Source organism: Eumetopias jubatus, unplaced genomic scaffold (genome assembly GCF_037043125.1).
Source record: "Eumetopias jubatus isolate StellerSeaLion01/CBP00866 unplaced genomic scaffold, mEumJub1_p1.0 scaffold_6, whole genome shotgun sequence".
NCBI classification, from domain to species: Eukaryota; Metazoa; Chordata; class Mammalia; order Carnivora; family Otariidae; genus Eumetopias; species Eumetopias jubatus.
Genome location: NW_028274812.1, coordinates 108317132 through 108322188, shown reverse-complemented (window position 1 = coordinate 108322188; position 5057 = coordinate 108317132).

The following is a 5057-nucleotide window of genomic DNA, read 5'->3' as shown; positions in this document are numbered from 1 at the left end:
CTTGGCTGCAGTGGTGTTCCATAGTGTGGTTCTACCATTATTCAACCAGTGCCCAGGGGGTGGACATGCTGGTAGTTTCCAGGCTTCTACTATCACGCACGGATGCCCGCCCGCTACACGTGGACAGGTGTCCCCGGATGGCTCATGAGTCAGGGCAACTTATACTCTTAGCTCAGTGCCTGCCTCTTACATGTCCACCTCCTGTGTCTCAAAACCTGTCGGAGCCCGCCAGCCCGAGAGGTAGAAAATGGGCCCTTGCCGTGGTTCTCTTGGAGTGGAGTTGAGAGTTTTTCCTGTTCATTTTATCGTAGCAAGCAAGTGCGTGGGGGGTGGGGGGTGTTGGCCAGAATCGGGGACTTCAGCACCACGTGGTGTGATGATGCCCCTCAGAGGGGCTCCCCAGGTGCCCTGCCATCACAGGCTCCTTCTGGGCCAAGACTTGAGAAAGAGCGTCCCAGGGATGGTGACTCATAAGCTGGCCCTTAAAGCTGAGCAAGTCAAGCAAAGGAAGGAAGGGACATTCCAGGCAGAGAGGGCAGAGACCACAGCAGATGAGGGGGACACAAGGCTGAGTGTGCAAACGAAGGTTAAAGGCAGACCCTAACGGCCTTGTTGGCCTCGCCAGGGAGTTTCTGTTTTGATCCTATAAGGGTCAGGGTGCCCATGAGAAACCAAGATGCATTTTGGCACAAATCCATTGACAGAGTGTCTGCTACATGCCAGGCACCGCACTAAGCACTCCACATAGATGGTGCGTCCTGCCGTCAGCCTGACAAGGGGTGCGATTATCACCCCCACCTACACGCGTCTCATCTCAGTAATAGCACTCTCATTCTCGCTGCTTCTTGCTGTTTAACGGAAGAGGACACAGAGGCTTAGAGGTTAGAGAACATGGGTGAGGTCCCCAGACTATTGAATGGCTAAATGGGCTTCAAGCCCTGCTTCCTCCTGACCATCGCCTGCCACCTCTGGGAGCCACTGGGGCTGGGCCATTTCTTGGGAGGGGCCGTGCCTGAAGGGGACAAAAGCCCTCACTGGGAGCAGATGCAGCTGAAGGAGACCAGGCCCCCTCCCAACGTGCCTCCTGTGATACCAGCATCTGAGGTGTCCTCCAGCAAGTTCGCGCAGCAATCAAACAGACACAGCACCCCCCCCCCTTTTTTTTTTTAACAAAGGTGTTAGCATACTGCATCCACTTTCCTGCATTTGTTTTTTTCCCCATTAATATCTTTTGGATATTCCGTCCCATACTGGTTCATAAAGAGCGTCCTTATTTGTTTTTATGTCTGCAGAGTGTTCCATTGTGTGTCTTATTCTAATTTGTTACCGTTTATTTAGAGAAATGCTGTGATGACATGATGTCATTTTGCTGGGCTATCTGGAGCCCAACTTCCTAGGAGTGGAACTCCTTGCCCACAGTATATATTTCACATTTTGGTAGCTGTTGCCAAATGCCCTCCGTCAGGGTGGTACCATTTTAGCCTCCCTCTAGGGAAAAAGAGCCTGTTTCCCTACACCCTTGTCAAGACAATGTGTGATCAAGGTTTTAATCTTTTGCCAACCTAAGTGAAAAATGGTATTTTAGAATAGCTTTAGTTTGCATTTCTGTTATGACTGAGGTAAACTTTTCCATGGTGGATTTTAAAATACAGTGTTCCCGGCGCGACGTCCGTGCTGAGGAGGGACCCAAGATGTTCTCTGGAACGCAGCTTTCTCCACTGTCCCTGAACCGCTCTGCTCTGGGCACCCACCAGTCTGTTCAGGTCACAGATTGTCCTGGTGGGCATGCACGGAGCAGAGTGAGAAGTCCTTCTGAATCTCGGCGTTCTCAGAGTGGCGGGGTACTCCATCTAACTCATCCTGGTAGCTGCCTCCATCTGCATTATCCCTCTCCAATGCCAGAAGCTGCCCCCTTCCTTGACCATCATCCCCTGAAAATTCAAACAGGATTAGCCAAGCAGTGCTCCTTCCCCCTTTCCTCACGTTTCTTGGGCCAGGTACATTCTGGAGAATGATTCGACATTGTCCTAGGCTACCAAGTGCTCCCAAGTTGGCCAGTCTCCAGGAGAACAAAAAGTTCAAAGAAGACACACATATAAGCAAGCCCAAGTTTTGTACTCCTTCCAACCCTTACTGGTCTGGGACACTGTCCCCACAAGCTTGTCAGAGACAGTGGTACCTGGGCCTGGGCCCTCTCTTGATCACCCAGGGGACAGCCAGCTGCAGCCCTCTGGAAGGTCATTCAGATGTGGACCCTGTCCTCAAGGGGCCCAAGGCTAGTCCTACCACGTCCTCTGAAGTACTGTTTCTTTTCTCAGAGGCCCGAATGTACCAGGTCTCATGGTCCCCCCTGAAGTCTTCTTCTGGCTTCATGGAATGTTCTGGAAACTCTGGGATCTTGTCAGGGAGTGTGTCCCCAGCTTGTATGAGAGAGGCCTGCATCCTTCCTGAGCTCTCAGAAGCACTCAGAAACACTGTCCCAGTACGTCTCCTTTTGGGGCCATCTCCAACTCATCCACCTGGACTGAGGCAGACCCACTCCCACCCCATCGGCCCCAGCTCTGCTCTCCCTCCCTTCCCAAGTTCTCTCTCCCTCGAAATAATTTTCTATGATTTTTAAATAATAATGACAACAGCATATATATATTTTTTTTAAGTAAAAAGTTTATTTATTTGAGAGAGAGAGAGCAGGGGGAGGGGCAAAGGGAGAGAGAGTCTTTTTTTTTTTAAGATTTTATTTATTTATTTGTCAGAGAGAGAGCACAAGCAGGGAGGATGGCAGGCAGAGGGAGAGGAAGAAGCAGGCTCCCCATTAAGCAGGGAGCCCGATGCAGGGCTTGATCCCAGGACCCTGAGATCATGACCTGAGCCAAGGGCAGACACTTAACTGACTGAGACACTCAGGCATCGCAGCGAGAGAGAGTCTTAAGCAGACTCCACACTGAGCACGGAGCCCAATTTGGGGCTCAACGCGGGGCTTGATCTCATGACCCTAAGATCACGACCTGAGCCGAAATCGAGAGTCGGACACTTAACGGACTGGGCCACCCAGGCGCTCCAGCATATACTTCTATAATACTTCCATGTGCCAGGTACTATTTAAATATTTATATTAAGGGCGCCTGGGTGGCTCAGTCGTTAAGCGTCTGCCTTCGGCTCAGGTCATGATCCCAGGGTCCTGGGATCGAGCCCCGCATCGGGCTCCCTGCTCGGTGGGAAGCCTGCTTCTCCCTCTCCCACTCCCCCTGCTTGTGTTCCCTCTTTCGCTGTGTCTCTCTCTGTCAAATAATAAATAAATAAAATCTTTAAAAAAAATAAATATTTATATTAAATGATAAATGGACACAGTACAAAATTCAAAAGGTAGAAAAAGATGCACAGTAAAAACTAAGCCTTCCTCCTCATGCTGTTTCTTCCGCCACCCCATCCCCCACCCCAGAAACCGCCACCAGTACGGGGCTCCTGTGTGTCCCTTTGGAGCTCTTCTGTGGATGCATAAGCACACGGGTATCTGTTCTTTTGTCGCTGTCACACAGGCGGTGGCATATAAAACGCCACCTTTTGTATCTTTGGCTTTTTTGGTTAATTTTTCCAGGTTTGCTTTGCACTGCCCTGAGAGTTTTACCCCACTTCCCACCTCTGAATGCAGAGTGCTGTGATGGGGCAGAATGGTGACTGGCTTCGGGGCCTGACAGGTCTGTGGTCAGTCCTGGGTCCCTCCGCTCGACTAGTGGCAAGTGACTGAATCGCCTGCATCTCACTTTTCCTCATCTGCAAAGTGGGCTAATACCTCAAAGGGTTACTGAGAGGGAGAGAGAGGGAGAGAGAGAGAGGTGTGATATTAGAGATGATACGCATAACCCTTGGGCTGGTACTGACATTATTCCCAGGTTCCTCCCCGCCCCAGGATGTGGTGATGGTGGCCGGGGCCTGGGTTATGGACCAAGCGCACATCCCGAGGGGAGGTGACACGCAGGAACAGGACCAGGGCCTGCCCCTTCACTATGTTTCCCGGCTGCCTGAGCAGGGAGGGAGCGAGAAGGGGGGATGGAGGAGGGCTGTGTTGGTGGCCTTTGTTTCAGATGTCGGCACTGCTGACCTTGTAGCTCTGTCCTCTTTTGAAAGTTGGCATGGACCCCCTCCCCACCCCGTGGAGAGTAGAGCTCCAGAAGCAGCCTGGGTCCCTTCCCTGCAGAGATTTCTACTGTGCAGGAGACAGCTAAGCGTGGGCAGGTCTCAGCTCTGGGTACTGTAGAAGCCATCGGTTTCCTTGAGGCCTCCCTCCCTCAACCGCCGTGAGCCCTGACAGGACCTCAGGAGCCCACGGCCTGTTGGAGCGTCTGTCCAGCTGCCCAGCCCCACAGTCCCCCCTCTCACCACCATCTTATCTCCTCCACATCCCGGCTTCTTCCGTCCAAGCATATTCAGAAAGAAAGCCTATTGGCGCCTTCAGCTTGGTGGGAAGTAAGAGTTAACAAACACTAGCCCTTCGGGAAACTGAGGCCAACTACACACAGAGCTGCAGGGTAGCGTCCACTGAGAGTCTCCTCGGGGGCAGGGGCAAGGCGGGGGCGGGGGTACAGGGGGCCCTGGGCCCCCGGATCAGCAACTCGTTCAGCCCTTGCTTTCCACATTGGGTTTCTTGCTGGTGGAGTAATTTGTACTGAAAAACTTCTAGAAAAATATTTTCTAGTTGAGTAAGTATAGATATTTTGGGAAATAAAGTGAAAAATGTCCATAAAAAGCAAAGCCTCAAGGAAATGTTGCCTTTTTTTTTTTAGTGGCAGCTTCGGGCTTCTCCCCTCAAGCTTGAGGAGGTGGGATGGTATGTTCATTTCTTCCACTTTGCTGTTTGGAAACCTTGGTAGAAAAATATTAGAAGAACTAGTCTAACGAATGGTTCTGCCATTAACTGTGTAATCATGAGCTAGTTCCTTTTTGTATTTCTTTTTATTCCACAACGAATTAGAGAGAGTTTGTAACAGAAACAATAAATGATGAAAACATTAAAATTAAAAAATCAGTGCCAGTGGGAAAAGGCCATTAAGTAAATCAGT